The 20,570-nt window shown below is 37.3% G+C and overlaps 1 non-coding gene and 1 pseudogene across 1 annotated transcript; both read left to right on the top strand.

Annotated features, from left to right (window-relative positions):
• Window positions 1–7,224: 7,224 nt before the first annotated feature.
• Window positions 7,225–8,087, top strand: LOC148567127 (uncharacterized; annotated as a pseudogene).
• A 10,260-nt stretch (window positions 8,088–18,347) lies between these two features.
• Window positions 18,348–18,454, top strand: LOC148567126 (small nucleolar RNA R71). Its single transcript, XR_015881468.1, has one exon. It is a non-coding gene; the product is annotated as a small nucleolar RNA R71 (small nucleolar RNA).
• The last annotated feature ends 2,116 nt before the right edge of the window (window positions 18,455–20,570 follow it).

The raw sequence follows: 20,570 nt of genomic DNA, 5'->3' as shown, positions 1-20,570 counted from the left end.
TTTGGTCATTTTTTATTATTTAAAAAAAATTAATATTTTTATTTTTAAAATTATAAATTTAACTCTGCCAATGTTATACCTGTAGTACATAGCTAATTCTAAGCCTGGATAAAGGATCGGATGAGGGTTGTGTTAGGCTTTCGACAATCAACATAAAAACTTAGTCGAATTTTCATGACATGGATCAAAGACGTTATTGCGCTAAAGCTAAGTCATTGTCCGGAAGCAATGCACTGTATGGCTCAAGTACAGTGTCAAATGAGAAAGAGCCGCTGCATCGGTGCTCGAGTGTAATGTTAAATGAGTAAGGGTTACTGCGTTTTCGTGAATGGATGAGGGTAAATAAGTTATTTCACAAAGAAACAGGTAAAGGTAAAGGTCGAAACGACTGAAAGTTAAAATTTTGGACATGAAATATAGGCACTCTAACAGGAAAATCTATGGAGGTAATGGATATCATGATAAGGAGGAAGATTAATATCATGTGCCTACAAAAAACAAAATGGGGAAAAGACTCCGTAGAGATCATTTTTGCTAGGCTCCTTTTTCAACACACCCTCATTCACGCCACCACCTCTGTCATTTCCTATATGCAATGTGTTGCGAATTGGATTGATGATCTTGATAGAGCTCATTGCCTCACATGCGATCTTCTCGTCTCTAAGAAAAGAGGATATACTCCCCGATTCTCAGAGGATACGCGTTGCGAATTAGTTGCGTCTATACTTCTAATCGTAAAATTTGGTTAGTATTGCAAGATGAAGTTAGTGTGCCATTCCTACAGACTCTTGTTTCAAAAATTCTAGCCCCTTAGCGCTCTGGGACGAGAGTGGGGGACATCCTATGCGCAAGTCGATTCTACGAAATCAAAATCGAATAATTTTTTTTGAATAAATTAGTGTTAACAAAAACAATTATGATGCTGAATTTTTAATAAGACTATTTTTTAGAAAAAAATTTTCACTTATTTAAAAATAATTAAAAATTAATTTACTTTTATTTTATGAGAGATGAAAGGTCAAAATCTAATCATTATTTTAGAATGATTATTATAATATTATACAATGTCAAGAACTTACAGAAAACAAAAAAGGATTAGGAACTAATATATATTATAAAAAAAATCTATTTGTGGTTATAGTTCAAACTTAGAACGTTTGTAGTGGTGCAGCAATTATACATTGTATATTTCACAAAAAACAAAAAACTTAGTATAGTCGTAATTAAGCTAAGTATTATGGTATACAAAAAAATAAATACCTTAATATTTTTTAAAAAAACAAAATATATCATTATGTTTACTAAAATATTTTTATCATTAATTATAAATGATAAAATTATATTTTATTAGAGGTGTAATTTAAATATTAGTTATAAAATTTAATAGAATTTATGCTCCTTTTATAAATAAATACAATGAAGGATGATTCACAAAAGTACTGCAACAAAAAAAGACAACGTGACTATAATAGTAGTTGAACTCAAGAGGCTTAAGAATTTGAATATGGAATAGATGGTGGTGTTTTGGCTGAAAATGGGGGAACATTGTGTATTATTTCTGGGTGGACGTGTCAAGTGCATGATCAACACGCAGGGAACGTGTTACTTGCTACATGTGGGGGTGTGCTGACACGTGGCTAAGCGTGATTGGTTGAGGTAGTAAGCACGTGGGGGGTGTGGTGAATGCTCCCTTCTATATAAGGTAGAGATCGGTACCATTTTCATTCTGAGTAAGAGTGTGTAAGTGTTCTTTGAGTGTGTTGGTAGTATAATGGAAGGTACCGCAAACTTGGTGGTGTATCACAATGGTGAGATAATACGTAATACTCATGAGAGAGTGAGGTTTGTGTGCCAGAATTCGTTTTCATTTGTGGTTCCATGCACCATGACGTTAATGGAGTTTTAGAACGGTCTCTGTCAAAGTATGGAGAACAGTACGTTGATGAGAGTGAGCAGAATTCTGTACCAGAATCCGGTTATAGTTTTTGGTGATCTAATACAGTTTGATACCATGCCAATCACTGACGAAGGGAGTATGCGGAATATGTTTCAAATTCAACAGCATACTCAGATGCGACAGCCACAGATTGAGCAGTATGTTGAGTTTAAAACCGTAGAGGCAGAAGGAATTCAAACTGATTTAGATATAGAGGATGATAAAGCTGAGTGTACGAGGGAATGAATAGTGATAGCGAAGAGGACTTCGAAGCCACTTATGAATCCGGCGACGAAGACGAGGATGGTGATGTGGGAGTTGAGACAGCAGCGGAGAATATAGTGGTTCATCCTTCGATCAGTCAACCGATGAGCGTGCCACCTTTTATGCGTGAGTTGGATCTCGAAGCCATGCATGTACCAAAATTTCTGGAATATGCAAACATAGGTACATGATGACTGAATAATACATTTTTGTTAATTTATACTTTTGATTGATTAATGAACGATGATTTCTGCTTTCTGTAGGCGTTGCTGATCCTGAGGACGGAGAGTTTCGGATTGGAGTGGAATACAGTTCTAAAAAGTCGGTCGTAACAGCAATTAGAAGTTACACTATCGCTAGAGGAGTTGACTATAATGTGTATGAGTCTGAGTCATAGACGTTCTATGCAAAATGCAAGATGTATGGGCGTGGGTGCGACTGGCTTATCCAAGCCAGCTTGATACAGAAAAAAAGTTGTTGGGAGATACGCAGATACAATGGTAGGCATACGTGCTCAATCGGAACGATTTCATAGGATCATTCCAAGTTGGACTCGGATACCGTTGCTGAGGCTATAACGCCGTTGGTCGAGACTGACCCATCCATCAAGGTGAAATCTATAATAGCGGAAGTCCAGTCAAGGTTCAACTATACCATCAGTTACCGAAAGGCTTGGTTAGCAAAGCAAAAGTCCATAGCGAAAGTTTTCGGTGGTTGGGAGGATTCTTACTAAGCCTTGCCATGGTGGCTCTCGGTTATGGTTCAGAAGATGTGTGGGTCAGTTGTTCAAATAGAAACACGCTCACTGTACAATGGGAATGAGGAGGCGCACGGGGTAAAAATACTTCATCGCGTATTTTGGAGTTTCAATCCATGCATTAGGAGGGCCATCCATCTCCTTTGTATCATATCGTGATCTACGACATATTGCTCTGTAAAGATGTGCGAGACATGCTGACCCCCAACTATAAGTATGGATCCGCTCGAAATCGCGAAGCAACGGTAGATACTTCGCGTGGGTGTATGCGGTCGACTTATCCGCGAATAGGGTCGACCCTAACATAAAGAAAATCTGACATCTGACGTATCTTCTTATGGACTCTTCAGTGTCCAATGGCTCCGCGTCTCTGATACGTCGAAGCCAACCTAGCTTTATATATGATTTCGAAGATTGACTGACTACTGGTTCACGACCAAATATTGCGATGATCTGGCTCTGAAGGAAGTCGCTACTACTATCAGTCCATCCATTCACAGGCTCTCCATCAATGGGTAGGCCAAATGTATGAGCGACATCTTCCACGGTCACTGTAACCTCACCCACCGGCAGTACAAAAGTGTGAGTCTCCGACCTCCACCTTTCAACCAGAGCAGCTAATAAGGGGTGAAATCCTCTTATCACCCCAATCCTAGATACGTGGTAGAATTCCGTGGCGCGTAAGTAGTTGTCGACCATCGGGTTCCACGTCTGTGGCAAATCCAGTTTACACACCAACAAATTCCTGTTAGACTGCATCAACAAAAATATATTTGTTAGATTAGATAAACAATAAATATTCATTTATTTATAAAATGTATGTATTTATTTATTAATATTCATATATTTATTTTAATATTTTATTTGTTAAAATAATTAACGTATATTAGCATATTTATTATTTAAAAAATATATCTATTTATTTATTAATATACAAATTATTTATTCATTAAACTCACTGAAAAATATTTTTCTAAGAAAAATAATAAAAAAATTATATATTAATAATTTTTTCTTCAAATTTTATATACACTTATTTTGAAATAAATATAAATGACCGAGCCGATTTTTTTTCCCGAACGTCAAAATATATATTTTTTAATAATTAATAATAACAACATATTTTTTTAATATTTATATATTTATTATTTTAATATCTATATATTAAAATTTTGAATATAATATGTATATTTATTTGCAAAAATTCCGAATATTTATTCATTCATTAGTATATTCATAACAAAAATTATAGAATATATATTTTATTATAATATTTTTATAACATAAAATTAATCTAAAAATAACAAAAAATTATATTCTACCATGTTAAATAACAAAAAATAACAAAAATTTAAATACACAATAAAAATATAATTTATCAACTTACATAAATTGAATGATCCAAATAATTTATAATATGTTCCTCCAGAATAATATAATTATGAATCATTTTTTAAAATAAATACAAAGTAATATTTTTTTTCTCCTATTTTTTTCCATCCTTCTTTTTCTTTGTTTCCTGCAATCCCCCTTTCCCCTCTCCACCGATTGACAAAACACTCCACTTCCCAATATTCCACCAAAACACTGCCAAACTTTTCATAAGAAAAATAATTTCTAAACTCAAGAGGCATGACTTTATAAAATATTTACAGCCACAAAGGATACTAATTTAACAAATTAGTATACATTAATAAAAAGAGCAACCGGTATTTAAAAAATATTTAAAGGCAATGACATCCCATTACCTCAAAGTTAATTTAAAAAAAATAATAAATTTTCATCTTATCACCATGCATTTATTCATATTGGATTAATTGTTTAATATCAATCAATTTTACAACATAAATCTCACTACAAATAATAATAATAATAATAATAATAATAATAATAATAATAATAATAATAATAATAATAATAATAATAATAATAATAATAAATAAATAAATAAATAAATAAGTAAATAAAGGTCTATCTCATTTTTAATTCACTCGTCTTAATAAAAATGCTTTTAATTCATTACCCAATAGGCAATAACAAATTACTTTTTTTTTAACTAAATATAAGGAGATTCGAATTCACGGTCTCTTAGATGAATATAAAAAAATTATGTTTTGAGTTATAATTTATTGGCCAATAATAAATTACTTTACATGGAAAAAAAAATTCATGTTTCATTCTGGATAAAATATATAAATAAATAAAGTTTACTCATTTTTTTGTATTCTAATATTGCACTGAAAATCTGAAATACTAATTTTTTTTTTACTAACAAAAAATTGTAAAAGGCCTACAACTAACCCAACATAAAGCCCATGCCCTACAGGACCAATCCAAAATGCGTGTAGTAACTCCCACACCTTTATTTTATTCACTCCGTAACGATACTTACCAACAAGGCTCAACGTCACAGACAGACCCGACAAGCCCTGCAACCCCTCTACATCATTGCTTCGGCTCAACCAACTATTGGATACGTGTCTAGTTTTTATTGTCTAAAGTGGAATATCTGTAAATCTGTATCAAATTTAGCTCTGTACCGTATAATTGACCTATAAGTATTTATATAAGAGGAAGCATGATATTAAAATTATAACATATTAGTAAATTCATTAAAATAATATATTTTTAATTTACGTAAATAAATCATTGAAAGATTAAATTTATGCAAATAGAATTTTCTAAAATAGATTACATTCGTGTCCTAAACCAATTTTATATAAATCGCTATATTCTTTTACGGTTAGGATTTACATGTAATTATTATAAATTATATTTAAATACACATAATTATAATCCGCTACACCCTATCGCAGATTATGAATAAATGACAAAGCATAAATTGCTAGAAACTGTTGTAATTTATGAAAAAACAATAAAGGATAATTCGTTAGAAGCTATGGCAGATTACGTGCTGCATCGTATAAAAAGACTGTTTCTCAAGAAAATCAGTAAAGAATTAAGTGAATATAAGTCACCAATAACTTTGTTAAAATGAAATATGTATGACTTAATTCCAGCGGCAGTCCTTCCATACAACGGCCTCTAGCGGATTATACTTTATTATTTGTTAAGCGTCTAGCGGTTTATGCATGACTATTTATTCATAATCCGTGATAAAATGTAGCAGATTATAATTGTGTTTTTGAAAGTAATCCACGATCGATTCCTGTGACGAATTACATGTAAATTCTAAATCGTGGTAGGGTGTAGCGATTTACGTAGAATTAGTTTAAGACAAATATAACTTATTTTAGAAAATTATATTTGTATAAATTTAATCTCAAAATAATTTATATATGTAACTTATTTTTTTATTCATAAATATATTTTAAATATATGTAACAAAATTATTAAAATAATTGATTTATATTATTTTATGTCATATTTTTTATTATATAAAATATAAAAATGTAATTTATTATCACATCAATATTTAATAAAATAAATTAATTAAAAAATAAAAAATAAATTATTTTTATATTTTATTAGATCTTAAACCAAATAATTATTTTATAAGGACTTAGATAACTACTTCTTTATTTGATAAACATTTATTAACATTTTTTTTATATAAAAACAAATTAATTAACATATATATTTAATTATACAGAATTTTAATTTTTTGGCCCATTCTTTATCAAATTTCTCGGTCGGTCCTGAAAAGAAAAATGAAAATCGGACAAATAGAAAGTGTCAGATTTTGCGCCTATTTCAGTATGTAAAGTGTTTTGTGTAATTTGTCCACTGCATTATTATTAGAGTTGACAAAGTGAGGAGGTTGAAACATATAAACTTGTTTATACAATTGACCATTAAAAAATAATTTGTTAATGATATGGTTGTAATAATTTGGCCATATGCTATAACTCGGTATCGGTTACCAGTAAACGGCTGTCCAAATAAAAACGTTTCAATACATCATTATTCTTTATTAAAAGAAAATATTCAAAATATAATTATCGGATACTCCATTCTATAAAAGGGGAGATAAGACACTTTTAGACATATGAGTATAATTTGATAATCCATTCACTAACTTGAGTGTCGGAGTGCCTTTTGCAAATACTCATACCCCTTTGTTTTGCTCAAGCCGAGGTATAACTCTACTGAAGGAGAAAGCTCAGAATCATCCATTGGAAGACGAGATATACCCTTGCTGATTTATAGTTCGACCACGTAAGAACAATTGGCGCCCACTGTGGGTCTAAGAAATAAAACCATTTCTTCCTTTTTTTCCTAGGCCTCAAAATTTCCTTATCCACCTATGGTTGATCAATCTCCTCCAACACCCTCTGAGCTACTTCGAATGGTAACCGAGTTACAGTAGGCTAATCAGCGCATGGCATAAGAAAATCAAAGAATGGCAAACCAAATAGTCGAGTTGACCAATGCTCAAATTGAAAATAATGACGATCATAATGAACGAGTAGAAGATGAGGAACACGAATCTGATCTAACATACATTTCTGAAACCCAGCGGCACAAAGAAGGTCGGCGAGCCAATGATGAGAATGAATGGACAATGCTGTCGGTCCATTCACTACTGATGTTATGAACTTTCAAATGCCCAAGTGGTTCACTCTGCCAACGATCTTAACTCCTTATGATGGGTTGGGCTACCCAAGAAAGCACATCAAGAAATTTCGATCTATAATGATAGTAAACGGTGCTTCTGACCCTCTTTTATGTTGTTGTTTTTCTACTTTTTTAGATGGTCCTACACTTGATTGGTTTTGTTCTTTGCCTGTAGATTCTATTTCTCATTTTCAGGAATTGGCAAAACTTTTTGAAGATCAGTTCGTTGCGTCTTCTATTTACTTACATGATTCTGATTACCTGAATACAATTAAGTAAGGACAAAATGAAAGCCTAAAAGACTATATTACTCGCTTTACAAAGGTAGCAATTACCATACCAGATCTTCACCCTGAGGTGCATCTACATGCCATCAAAATCGGACTTCGGCTAGGAAAATTCCAAGAAGCAATCACAATAGCAAAACCAAAAACACTCACCGAGTTCAAGGAGAAAGCCAAAGGTCAAATGGATATTGAGGAGCTTCGTCAAGCTCAGAAATCAGAAAAAACCCACAGTAACAAGGACAAGGATAAAGCTCAGAATAACTAGAAGAACTTTAAGCTAACTCCCCGTTATTATTCATATACGTAGTTCAACACAAAGAAAGACGACATAATCAGAGAGGTCCTAAATGGAAAGCTCATCAAGCCTTCACGGAAGGCCAATAATTATCAGGAAACGAAGAATGTGGATAAGTCCAAGTATTGCACCTTCCACCAAAAGCATGGACACACTACTGACGAGTGTGTGATCACCAAGGATTTGTTAGAGCGATTAGCTCGGCAAGGCCATTTAGACAAATACATCAGTGGCCACATTCAAAATGCGCCACATCATCTGCCGACCATACCTTTGCAGGACAATATTCTCGAGATAAGGAGAAAATGCCTCATACTCATCTTGACCACCCACGAAGAATCATTAACTATATATCTGGAGGTTTTGCAGGAGGGGGAGCCTCAAGCTCTGCCCAAAAATGTACATACTGAGCTATGTTCTCGGTCGAAGGAAGTTTAAATGAAACCCAGCCACCTTTTCATTTTTCACAAATGACATTCCATCCCTCCAATTTCAATGCAAACACCACAAATTTGGATGACCCGGTTGTTATTTCTATCCAGCTGGGAGACTTTTTGGTACGAAAAGTATTGCTCGATCCTGGAAGCAGTGCATTCCAGAAAATGAAGCTGAGCAATAACATACTCCAACCCTCTACTGGAGACCTGGTAGGGTTCTCAGGTGAACATGTCCCGGCATTGAGATCTCTGTGGTTACAAACCACACTGGGTGAGTATCCTTTATCCAAAACTTCTGACATTCAATATTTGGTTGTTGATTATTTCAGTCCTTAAAATTTAATACTTGGCCGACCTTTCCTAAATAAGTTCGGCGCTATAGTATCTATAACTCATCTTTGTGTTAAGTTTCCTGTGTAGGACCACCTCATTGCAACTGTTCACAGTGACCATCATGAAGCCCATCAATGCTACATCATCAGTCTCAAATTACCAAATCGAGCTATAGGAGCCCAAGTGAACAATGTCCATAATTTTGACGAGCTCCCAGCACTAGAAGACCTTGATCCAAGAGCCGAGTTCCTTGAGAGACCAACACCAACGAAGGAATTACAAAAAGTATATTTTACTAACGACCCTAACAAATTTACTTATGTAGGTACAACTCTAAGCCCGGAGGAAAAGAGTACAATTTAACAATTCTTACAACAACATGCTAAACTATTCGCATGGACCCTTGTTGATATGCCTGGGATTGATCCCTCGATCATTTCTCACAAGTTGGCACTTAATCCATCTGCTCGACCTATAGTCCAGAAAAAATGCAACCTTGGCATTGAGATAAAAGCAAGCATCCTTTGAGGAAACAAAAAAGCTCATCAATGTCGGCTTCATACAGGAGATCAGATTCACAACATGTTTGGCTAACATGGTAATAGTAAAAAAAAAAAAAAACACAATGGTAAATGGCGCATGTGTGTTAATTTCACCAATCTCAACAGAGCATGTCCAAAAGATGCTTATCCTTTACCCTCTATAGATTCTTTAGTAGATAATGCTTCTGGTTATGCAACATTAAGCTTTATGGATGCATATTCTAGATATAACCAAATTCTAATTCACTCTTCTGATAAAAATAAAACTGCCTTTATAACTGAATATGGTAACTATTGCTATAAAGTCATGCCTTTTGGACTTAAGAACGCAGGCGCGCAACCTACCAGCGCCTCATGGATAAGGTATTTGCAAACCAGATCGGACAAAACATGGAGGTCTATGTTGATGATATGGTGGCAAAAACAAAGCTCGGCAACAAGTATGTTGACAACCTCACTGAAATTTTTAATCAAATTAGACGCTATAACATGCAGCTAAATCCAGAGAAATGTGCCTTTGCAGTACAAGGAGGCAAGTTTTTAGGATTCGTGCTTACAAGCCGAGGTATAGAAGCCAATTCTAACAAATGCCAAGCAATATTAAAAATGAAAAGCCCACAAACAATCAAGGAAGTACAATGTCTAACAGGGAGACTTGCGGCCCTATCTAGATTTTTGCCATGTTTAACTTCTAAGTCTTTTTGTTTTTTCCAAACATTGAAAAAGAAAAACAAGTTCAAATGGAATGATGAATGTGAAAATGCTTTTTCTGATCTAAAGGCTACCCTTTCAAAACCCCCAATTTTACAAAAGCCTGTTCAGGGGAAAGAGCTTTATCTTTACCTATCAGTTACTGACTGGGCTATTGATGCACGGAAAACTTGTCTCATAACAAATTTCCTTCGGCAAGTGTACCGAATTTGTCGTCAAGTAAAAACTCACAATAGAGTGAGTCGAATCCCACAGGGATTGATTGATCAAGCAACTTTAATTAGAGGAATGTTCTAGTTGAGCGAATCAGAATTTGAGTTGAGAATTGCAGAAAATTAAATGGCGGGAAAGTAAATAACAGAAAAGTAAATGCTAGAAATAAAGAGCTGAATGTAGATGACGGAAAGTAAATTGCAGAATCTTAAATGGGAATGGGGAAATTGCTCACAAAAGTAAATGACAGAAATTAAAGAGAATGGGTAAGATCAGGAATGGGGAGTTCATTGGGCTCAGGAGATGTTGCATTCTCCGGATCAATTTCATTTTCATCTCTTCCTCAATCAATACACTCATTGATCTCCTTGGCAATCTTAAGTGATCAAATTACAATTTCTTGTAATTCAATCTCTCAAATCTTGATCAATAGCCAATTCCTTGGTCAATTGCTCATGAGAAGAGATGAAGTATGGTCACTGATTATACCACATGCATTTCCCAGATCAAGTGTTGAGAGGATCATAGTCACATATCCATCCAAACCCAATTTGGTCCAGCATGAGAAAGCATTTCTAGCATGATCTCTTCATTCCTCTTTCAAGGTTCAGAAGAGATCCAAGTATGAATAGCTTCTTTTCCAAGATAACTACCCAATTGGATGAAGATCGAAAGCTTTCAAGTAAAATCAAGAGAAAAGATAGAAGAAGAATAATGAAAACTAGTATTGATCCATCAAATTACAACAGAGCTCCCTAACCCAATGAAAGGGGTTTAGTTGTTCATAGCTCTGGAAAATGAAAACAAAGATGGAGAATACATGATGAAACTAGAAGTGCAGAGAAAGTAAAATACAGAGAGTAGTTCTATGCCAAGAGGCTCCCTATAATTTCCCACTCTCTATTTAATTCAAAGCTACTCCTATATATACTACTCTTCTGTTCTTCTGGTTGGCTCTTCAAGTCTTGGGTATGGGCCTTTGGATCTTGAGTTTGAAGCAGTTCTCTTCTTCATTGGGATTGGCTTTACTTGCAGAGAGAAAGTGTGAAGTGGGCAGAGACTTTAGCTCAGGACGTTAGTGGTGTTAACCTTTAGTGAAAATATGGGTTCGAGAACGTTAGTGACAATCACCTTTTTCACTAACGTTCCTCACCCAAGTAAGAGCCACGTTATCTTCAATGTTAGTGGCACAAACGTTGCCACTAACGTTGCCTCTTTGTCCTTCGCACACGTTATTGGGACTTGCCTTTCCCAATAACGTTGAGAAGTCTCCCCCGTCCCTACGTTAGAGTCCACGTTAACTTAGTTAACGTGGCTCTTTTAACGTAGGCTTGTCAACCTTCGAGAACGTTAGTGACACTTACCATTGTCACTAACGTTCCAATGTGCCCCTATTTCTCACGTTAGAGTCCACGTTAACTAGGTTAACGTGGCTTCTAACGTGGCCATGCTAGCCATCTCCAACGTTAGTGACAAAGTTGAGTGTCACTAACGTTGGCTCATCATTCCCTTATCCACATTAGCTTCCACGTTAACTAAGTTAACGTGGGAGTTAACGTGGCTCATAGTGGCTTGTGTGGGCTCATTCCAACGTTAGTGACAATGTTGGGTGTCACTAACGTTGGCTATCACCTCCCTTCTTCACGTTAACTTCCACGTTAACTAAGTTAACGTGGGAGTTAACGTGGCTTATTGGGGCTTGTGTGGGTTCCTTCCAACGTTAGTGACAATGTTTGGTGTCACTAACATTGTCGACCACCTTGTTTCTTCACGTTAGCTTCCATGTTAACTAGGTTAACGTGGGAGTTAACGTTGCTTATTGTGACTTGGCCAACGTTAGTGATAAAGTTGAATGTCACTAACGTTGGCTTCCCCTTTACTTCTTAACGTTAGAGGCCACGTTAACTAAGTTAACGTGGCAACTAACGTGGCCACTTATGAGCTTGGTCCAACGTTAGTGATAATGTTAAGTGTCACTAACGTTGGTTCCATTTCCTTTCTTCTACGTTAGAGTTCACGTTAACTTAGTTAACGTGACTCTTAACGTGGGCAATGATGGCTTCGAGAGCGTTATTGGCAATTACTTTTCTCATTAACTTTGCAAGTTACTCCCATTCCACGTTAGTGTTAACGTTAGTATAACTAACGTAGCCACTAATGTGGTTCTTCTTTGCTTCCTTTGTCCTGAAATCAAGCAATAAAGTGCATCAAAGTTCTAATCCAAGTCATGGGAAATGCAACATTCAATTTGTCATTAAATTCATGAAAAATCCTCATGAAATCATGTAAGGTGCACAATGTATGCTCGAATCAAGATGTAAGTGAATATCTACCCAAAACTATCTTATTTACTAAGGAAATGCATGAAACTAACCTAAAAACAGTAAAGAAAAGGTCAGTGAAACTGGCCAAAATGCCCTGGCATCACAACACCAAACTTAAAGCTTGCTTGTCCCTAAGCAAGTACTGGAACAAGAAAATGATGAATGGAATGCCAAGAGAAATGAATCATTCTTGTGGAAGTCATGTCCCTGGTTTTATGGTGGTTTCATGCATAGCAACTTAGGTTCATTCCTGGCTTTCGGACCTTTATCATGTCCTAGGATACTCACTGTGATTGCATCCCATGAGACTTTTAATCATTGATCCTTTTATTGTTATTTCAGGGATTATTTGTGTTCTTAGGCTAAGTGCTTTGTAAGGGGGCGACTCTTTAAGATAAGCTTTCAGCCAACACTCCCGAACCAGTTGGTTCAAGGTGCTAAGGTGTTAAGACACCCCTAAGGACTTACTCCCTCAAGTCTCTTTCCCCCATACATACACACCACAGGCATATAGTTTATTTATTTTCTTTTCTTGAGACCTTGGTGTCCAGCACCTCTTTGGGTTACTAAATGCTCTGTAGTGAAGGTTACTCTTGATAGTGGACTTTCAGCTGATAATCCCGAGTTAGTTAACCCAAGTTACCAAGTGATAAGGCACCCCTAAGAGCTTATTCATCCAAGTAGATCCCTCATACAGGAGCACCACAAACACATGCCTCGAGATTAAAACCATTGGTGCCTAGCCTTATTGCTTACTCTTTTTCTTTTATTTTTCAACCTTTATTGTTCTTTCCCTTTTTCTTATTAGGATATTCTTATTTAGCTAGTCTCATGGGGTGTATCTCAAGCATAGTATTCATGACAGATAGTTGTCCTCCCACCTTGTGGTTGAACCAACTTAGCTAACTTATGACTATACCATAAACTCATGAACTTACTCCATAGTATGAACTCCTCTCTGGTCTTTAAAAACACTCATTCTCTTTTCATTTGATTCAAAGGGACAAGCATACAAGTAAGCAAAGTAAGGATGCAGTGACATAAAGACTAGCAAACATAGACCTCTTCAACACAAAATCTTAAAAGACAGAATTTAAAAAGGTTCAAACTATTATGGAAGCATGTTCTATTTCATACAAGATCTTCCTTATTCAAAGCATAGAAAAAGATGGACCAAAGAAGAAACTCCACCACCTTTTACTCTTGTGGATGCCCATGCTTTCCTCCTTGTTTGTCTTCTTTGTGTCCTCTTGCATTCCCTCGCATCCTTGCCAATCTTGCTTGCTTCCAATCCTCAAGTGCCTTCCTCACTGATTCATGACTCTCTTCCACCTTTTGTCTTTCTTCTCGTGCTAATTCATCCCTCATTTCTTCATACCTTGTGATTCCTGGATGCAATATAGGCAGCTGTCCTACCAAGTAACCGAGCCTGGCTTGAGTATTTATATGATGCCCAGTCTCGCTCAGGTAAACTCCTTCTGCGAATGCCCTTTGCTCATCCAATAGTTCTGCCTGTTTTATTTGTCTTCGATGCATCTCATGTATATGTGCACCTTGATGTGCTTGGATGTTGATTAGCCTCTGGATGGATTCTTGTTGCTTATTTTGCCTTTGTTCCATCCTGTGGAATGTTTTACTCCATTGTTGTCCTTGACTCAGTTGCTGATCCATCATTTACTTTTGCCACTCCCCTTGTTGAGTCATCCATCTTGAGAGTGACTCTTTGCTGCCCCATCATCTGTAGTTGAAGCTCTCTCTGTGCTCCTTGGCTTTCCAAATATTGTCGAGATAGCCCATCAATGGCTTCCTGCAATTCGTGCATATCCAAGGTGGCTGGTGCTTGCCCTTCTAAGACTTGTCCTTCCACTACTTGAGGGGCTGGCCTCTTCCTTTGCTTCCGTTGAGGCAGGGGGGATGCGGTAGCATGCATTCGTCGAACGGTTATTGGAATGCCCTCTTTTATCCACACGGGGTCCTCATCTTCAAACACCACCCCAGCTTTCTTGCATAGTCGGTAAATAGTGCTGGGGTAACCTAACGTTCCTCTTGAGTCACTTTTCTCTGCCATTTTTCTAATGCCTTCTGCTATGAGTTCATGAACCTTGATCTCTCTTCCTTTGAGTATACAGTGTACCAGTGTGGCTCTCTTGAGATTCACCTCCGCGTTGTTCGCTGCTGGGAGGATGGACCTCCTTACAATTTCGAACCACCCTTTTGCTTCCGGGGTGAGATCTGCTCTCTTGATGAACCTTGGTCTCCTATCTGCATATCTTTCCCAGTCAGCTCCTGGTACACAAATGTCTTGCACAATCTGGTCATGATTAGGGTTGTTGTCCATTCTTGAATGATAACTTTCTTCTTCAAATGGTATGGACCGCAACTTTAATGCCCTCATGACACTCATGGGACCAAAATCCACAATCTTTCCTCTCACAAAGCTTGTATATGACTCATCTGCCTTATCATATCGGACCGCATTTGCATAAAACTCTCTTATAAGATTTGCATTCACCTTAATGACCGGATCAGTGAAGAGCTCCCATCTTCTCTTTTCTACTTTCTTTGTGATTTCGGGACACTCCGTTTTCCTAACTTGAAATCCCAGCTCATAAATGATCTCCTTATCCACCATCCACCCGTATTGCAATGCATGGTGCAAGCTTCTAAATCTCTTTTCATCATACGAGTGTTGCTCCATAGGTTCCTTTCCCTTCCTTCTTTTAGAGCTCGAAGATGCCATGGATGAGGGTTAATGTGTGAAGTTGGCAATGGTGTGGAGAGTGGGAATTTGAGTGTGAGGGGTACGTATGCACTAGGACTCACTTATATATGGAGATTGTGAGTGAATGGAGGGTGTGGATTGATGGAATGGTTGCTTGATGGACGGTTGGGGTTGTGCATGGAGAAAGGACAAGGATCATCACTTTATGAGGATTATTGGTTCGGTCTTCAAGAGTCTCCTCTCTTCAATGTTGCATGACAACATTTTCCAATGCATTCCTTCTTGAGACAAGTGTGTAGTTTTTCTTCATGAAGTGGCCGAACCTTTCTCATTTAATTGTCCAATCAATCTCCTTCAATGCTCATCTCCTTTTTCCCTATAAAAATAAAATAAGAAAAGTAAGAATTAATATCATTAAAAAAAACCATTTAAACTTTACGGCTAGAATAATAAAGAGAAGAAAAGATTTTGTTTATTCATGAATTCCAACTAACTAACTAACTGTGTATCCTTATATGCACATTGGTGGCACCATGGGGTGACACCAAACTTAGTTTGGAGCACTGTGATGAAAAGTTCTGTTCAAAGCTCCAAGACTAGCATACTCTCAGTTGCATTCATGCTTTCTTGGCATGCTTTGAACACCAAACTTGTTCTTCACTATATACTGCAATATAAGGATTTCACCAAGTGTTTGTCAAGTTTGAGTTGGAATTCATGAATATTGACTTATTCACTAGTAAAAGCTCATAAAACATGGGTTGCCTCCCATGAAGCGCTTCTTTAGCGTCACTAGCTTGACGTTTTTCCTTCATCAGGGAGGTTGATAATGCTTCAAGTCCTCCCCTCTTGCCTTGGACTTATATCCATTGGTTGTATCAATGATCTCTACATGTTCCAAGGAGAGAACTCTGTTGATAGTGAAGACCTTAGGTAATTGAGACGGTACAGTGGGGAGATTAGGGGGGATATCTGAGAAGTAAGCTGAGATCACTTTATCCCCTGGAGAGAAGTCTTCCGTAGGGATCTTCTTGTTCCTCCACCCCCTTGGTACCTTCTTCTTTGTCCCTTTTGATGTTGCCTTGCTCTTGGTGACTTCTTCTTCTAAGGAAATTTTGTTGTTGTCTTCACATGTCTCTGGTGGTTTAGGTTCCTCCAGCTTTTCCTTGAGTTGTGACAACTGCTTATTTCCTTGTTCATCAACCAAGGGCTTTCCCAGATGGGCTGGTTGTGCTTCAGTGCTTGCTTCCTCTGTCAGCATCTCATTATGATCTTTGCTTGGTTCTTTGTTTTCTTGGTCTGCTTCTTGTGAGAGTTTGAAGACATTAAAGCTGAGTCGTTCATCATGGATCCTCAATATTAGCTCCCCTCGCTCCACATCTATGAGTGCTCTGGCTGTAGCTAGGAATGGTCTTCCCAATATGATTGGGTGAGTGTGACTCTCTTCCATGTCCAAGATGACAAAGTCTGTGGGAAGAAAGTACTTCCCAACCTTTACCAATACATTTTCCACCACTCCTATTGCTTGTTTTTGAGTTTTGTCTGCCAGCCTTATGACTACATCTGTGGGCATTATCTCATTGATCTTCAGCCTCTTCACCAGGGATAAGGGCATTAAGTTGATGCTTGCTCCCAAATCGCAGAGTGCTTTATCAAACATTGTTTCTCCTATGGCACAGGGGACATGAAAACTCCCTGGATCTTTTCTTTTCGTAGGCAACTGTGGTTGAATGAGGGCACTGTACTCCTTGTTCATCACTATAGTTTAGCCTCCCTTGAGTGAGCTTTTCCTGAGAAGCAGCTCCTTCATATACTTGATGTATTCAGGCATTTGTTGAATAGTCTTGATGAATGGTATGTTGACATGCAGAGATGCAAACAAATCTAGAAACCTTGAGTATATTCTCTTCTCCACAGCACCATTGAGCAGTTGGGGAAAAGGTGCATAGAGTCTCAGCAGCTCCTGTTTTGAGATTTCTGGTTCTTGGTAATCTTTTTCCTCCTTCTCTGCTGAGGTGTCTCCAGGTTGTTCTGCCGACTTGTTTGGCTTGTCCTCAGTCTCCTTATCACTTATAGTGACCATCTTGCAATCTTCCCATCTTACTTTCTTTGTTTCACCTCTCGGATTCTTCTCTGTGTCACTTGGGAATCCATCTGTGGGTTTGGGAATTTGCTTAGAGAGATACCCCACTTTAGATTCCAACCTCTTGATTGTGTCTCCCTGGTTCTTGAATCTGGCTCGCACTTCCTCCTTGAACACCTTGTTGTCTTGAATCTCCTTGCCTATGCCTTCCAGTAGATTCTCAATCCTTGAGAGTCTGTCATCAAATGATTGTAGATCGGGATTAGAGGTGGAAGGATGAGGTAAGTTATTTTAGTTTTGATATGGATGTGGAGAGGTGTTGTTATTGGGGTGTTGATATGGTCTAGATGTGAAATGTTGGTGGCTTGCATTGTTGGGATTTGGGTGTCTTTGATCAAGGCTTTGGTCTTGTTGATTTTTCCACCCAAAGTTTGGGTGATTCCTCCATCCAGGGTTGTAGGTCTTGAAGTATGGATCATAGTTTTGCCTAGGTGAATTCCCAATGTATTTGGCCTGCTCCTGACTACCTTCTGCTTCTTCATTCACTCTTTCTTGGGTTGTTGATGAAGTGGAGATCGCTGCTACTTGGTTCCTCTCCATCTTCTTGGTGAGGTCAGCCAGCTGCTGGGTAATGAGCTTGTTTTGGGCCAGCAGAGCATCTACATTGTTTAGCTCCATCACTCCTCTCGTGTTCCTTCTTTCGGAAGCATAGAAGTAGTCATTCTCTGCTACAGTTTCAATGACATCTATGGCTTCCTCAATGGTCTTCTTCTTGTTCAAAGATCCTCCGGATGAATGGTCTACTGCCTTCTTTGATTCATATGACAGGCCTTCATAGAAAATGTACAGCTGCACCCATTCGTTGAACATATCTGGTGGGCACCTCCTTGTTAGGTCCTTAAACCTCTCCCATGCTTCATAAAGAGTCTCACCATCTTGTTGCCTGAAAGTTTGGACCTCAGCTCTAAGCCTATTGATTCGTTGAGGAGGGTAAAATCTTGCTAAAAATTTGTTCACCACATCCTCCCAGGTTGTCAAGCTCTCCTTTGGGAAAGACTCCAGCCACTTGGCTGCCTTATCCTTGAGTGAAAATGGAAATAAGAGCAGTCTATAGGAGTCAGGATGAACACCATTAGACTTCACTGTGTCACATATTCTCAGGAAGATGGTTAAATGTTGATTGGGGTCTTCTTGGACACTCCCTCCGAACGAACAGTTGTTCTGAACAAGGGTGATGAGCTGTGGTTTTAGTTCAAAATTGTTGGCATGTATGGTTGGCTTTTGAATGCTACTTCCACAATTTCCTGGGTTCGGATTGATGTAAGAGCCTAAAACTCTTCTATCCTCCCCAGCATGATTTGCTCGACCTCCTCCGCCATGGTTGTGAGTCTCTTCTTCATGATGGTTTTCCATGTTTTCTTCCATGTTTGGTTCAAAGTATTCCTCCTCTTCCTCAGCACCAACTACTCTTTTTCCTCTTGCTTCCCTTCTTAATCTCAAGAAGGTTCTCTCAGGTTCAGAATCAAAGGAAGTTGAAGCCCCGCTTCTTCTCCCTGTCATACAACCAACAAGTACAAGCAAGGAAAATAGATGCAGAAAGTATTTCTGTCAGAATTACTGTTAGTGTGAGTGATGCAATATATCAAACAGTTAGTGGGTTAGTGAAATGAATTGTAAATAACAAAGAAAAAGTAGGTGGAAGGGAAGAAATTAACTAAAACAGAAAGTAAATTACTCAAACAGAAAATTAAATAAAACAAAACAAAAATGCTCAATCTAGTTATCTTCCAATTTAATCATTGTTGATGCACAATCAATCCCCAGCAACAGCGCCATAAACTTGATGCACGGAAAACTTGTCTCATAACAAATTTCCTTCGGCAAGTGTACCGAATTTGTCGTCAAGTAAAAAATCACAATAGAGTGAGGTAGAATCCCACAGGGATTGATTGATTAAGCAACTTTAATTAGAGGAATGTTCTAGTTGAGCGAATCAGAATTTGAGTTGAGAATTACAGAAAATTAAATGGCGAGAAAGTAAATAACAGAAAAGTAAATGCTAGAAATAAAGAGCTGAATGTAGATGACAGAAAGTAAATTGTAGAATCTTAAATGGGAATGGGAAAATTGCTCACAAAAGTAAATGACAGAAATTAAAGAGAATGGGTAAGATCAGGAATGGGGAGTTCATTGGGCTCAGGAGATGTTGCATTCTCCGGATCAATTTCATTTTCATCTCTTCCTCAATCAATGCACTCATTGATCTCCTTGGCAATCTTAAGTGATCGAATTATAATTTCTTGTAATTCAATCTCTCAAATCTTGATCAATAGCCAATTCCTTGGTCAATTGCTCATGAGAAAAGATGAAGTATGGTCACTGATTATACCACATGCATTTCCCAAATCAAGTGTTGAGAGGATCATAGTCACATATCCATCCAAACCCAATTTGGTCCAGCATGAGAAAGCATTTCTAGCATGATCTCTTCATTCCTCTTTCAAGGTTCAGAAGAGATCCAAGTATGAATAGCTTCTTTTCCAAGATAACTACCCAATTGGATGAAGATCGAAAGCTTTCAAGTAAAATCAAGAGAAAAGATAGAAGAAGAATAATGAAAACTAGTATTGATCCATCAAATTACAACAGAGCTCCCTAACCCAATAAAAGGGGTTTAGTTGTTCATAGCTCTGGAAAATGAAAACAAAGATGGAGAATACATGATGAAACTAGAAGTGTAGAGAAAGTAAAATACAGAGAGTAGTTCTATGCCAAGAGGCTCCCTATAATTTCCCACTCTCTATTTAATTCAAAGCTACTCCTATATATACTACTCTTCTGTTCTTCTGGTTGGCTCTTCAAGTCTTGGGTATGGGCCTTTGGATCTTGAGTTTGAAGTAGTTCTCTTCTTCATTGGGATTGGCTTTACTTGCAGAGAGAAAGTGTGAAGTGGGCAGAGACTTTAGCTCAGGATGTTAGTGGTGTTAACCTTCAGTGAAAATATGGGTTCGAGAACGTTAGTGACAATCACCTTTTTCACTAACGTTCCTCACCCAAGTAAGAGCCACGTTATCTTCAATGTTAGTGG

Source organism: Arachis ipaensis, chromosome B4 (assembly GCF_059453495.1).
Source record: "Arachis ipaensis isolate K30076 ecotype BB chromosome B4, ASM5945349v1, whole genome shotgun sequence".
Lineage (NCBI taxonomy): Eukaryota > Viridiplantae > Streptophyta > Magnoliopsida > Fabales > Fabaceae > Arachis > Arachis ipaensis.
The sequence above is the reverse complement of the archived record's forward strand: the minus strand, read 5'-3'. Positions and strand labels throughout refer to the sequence as shown.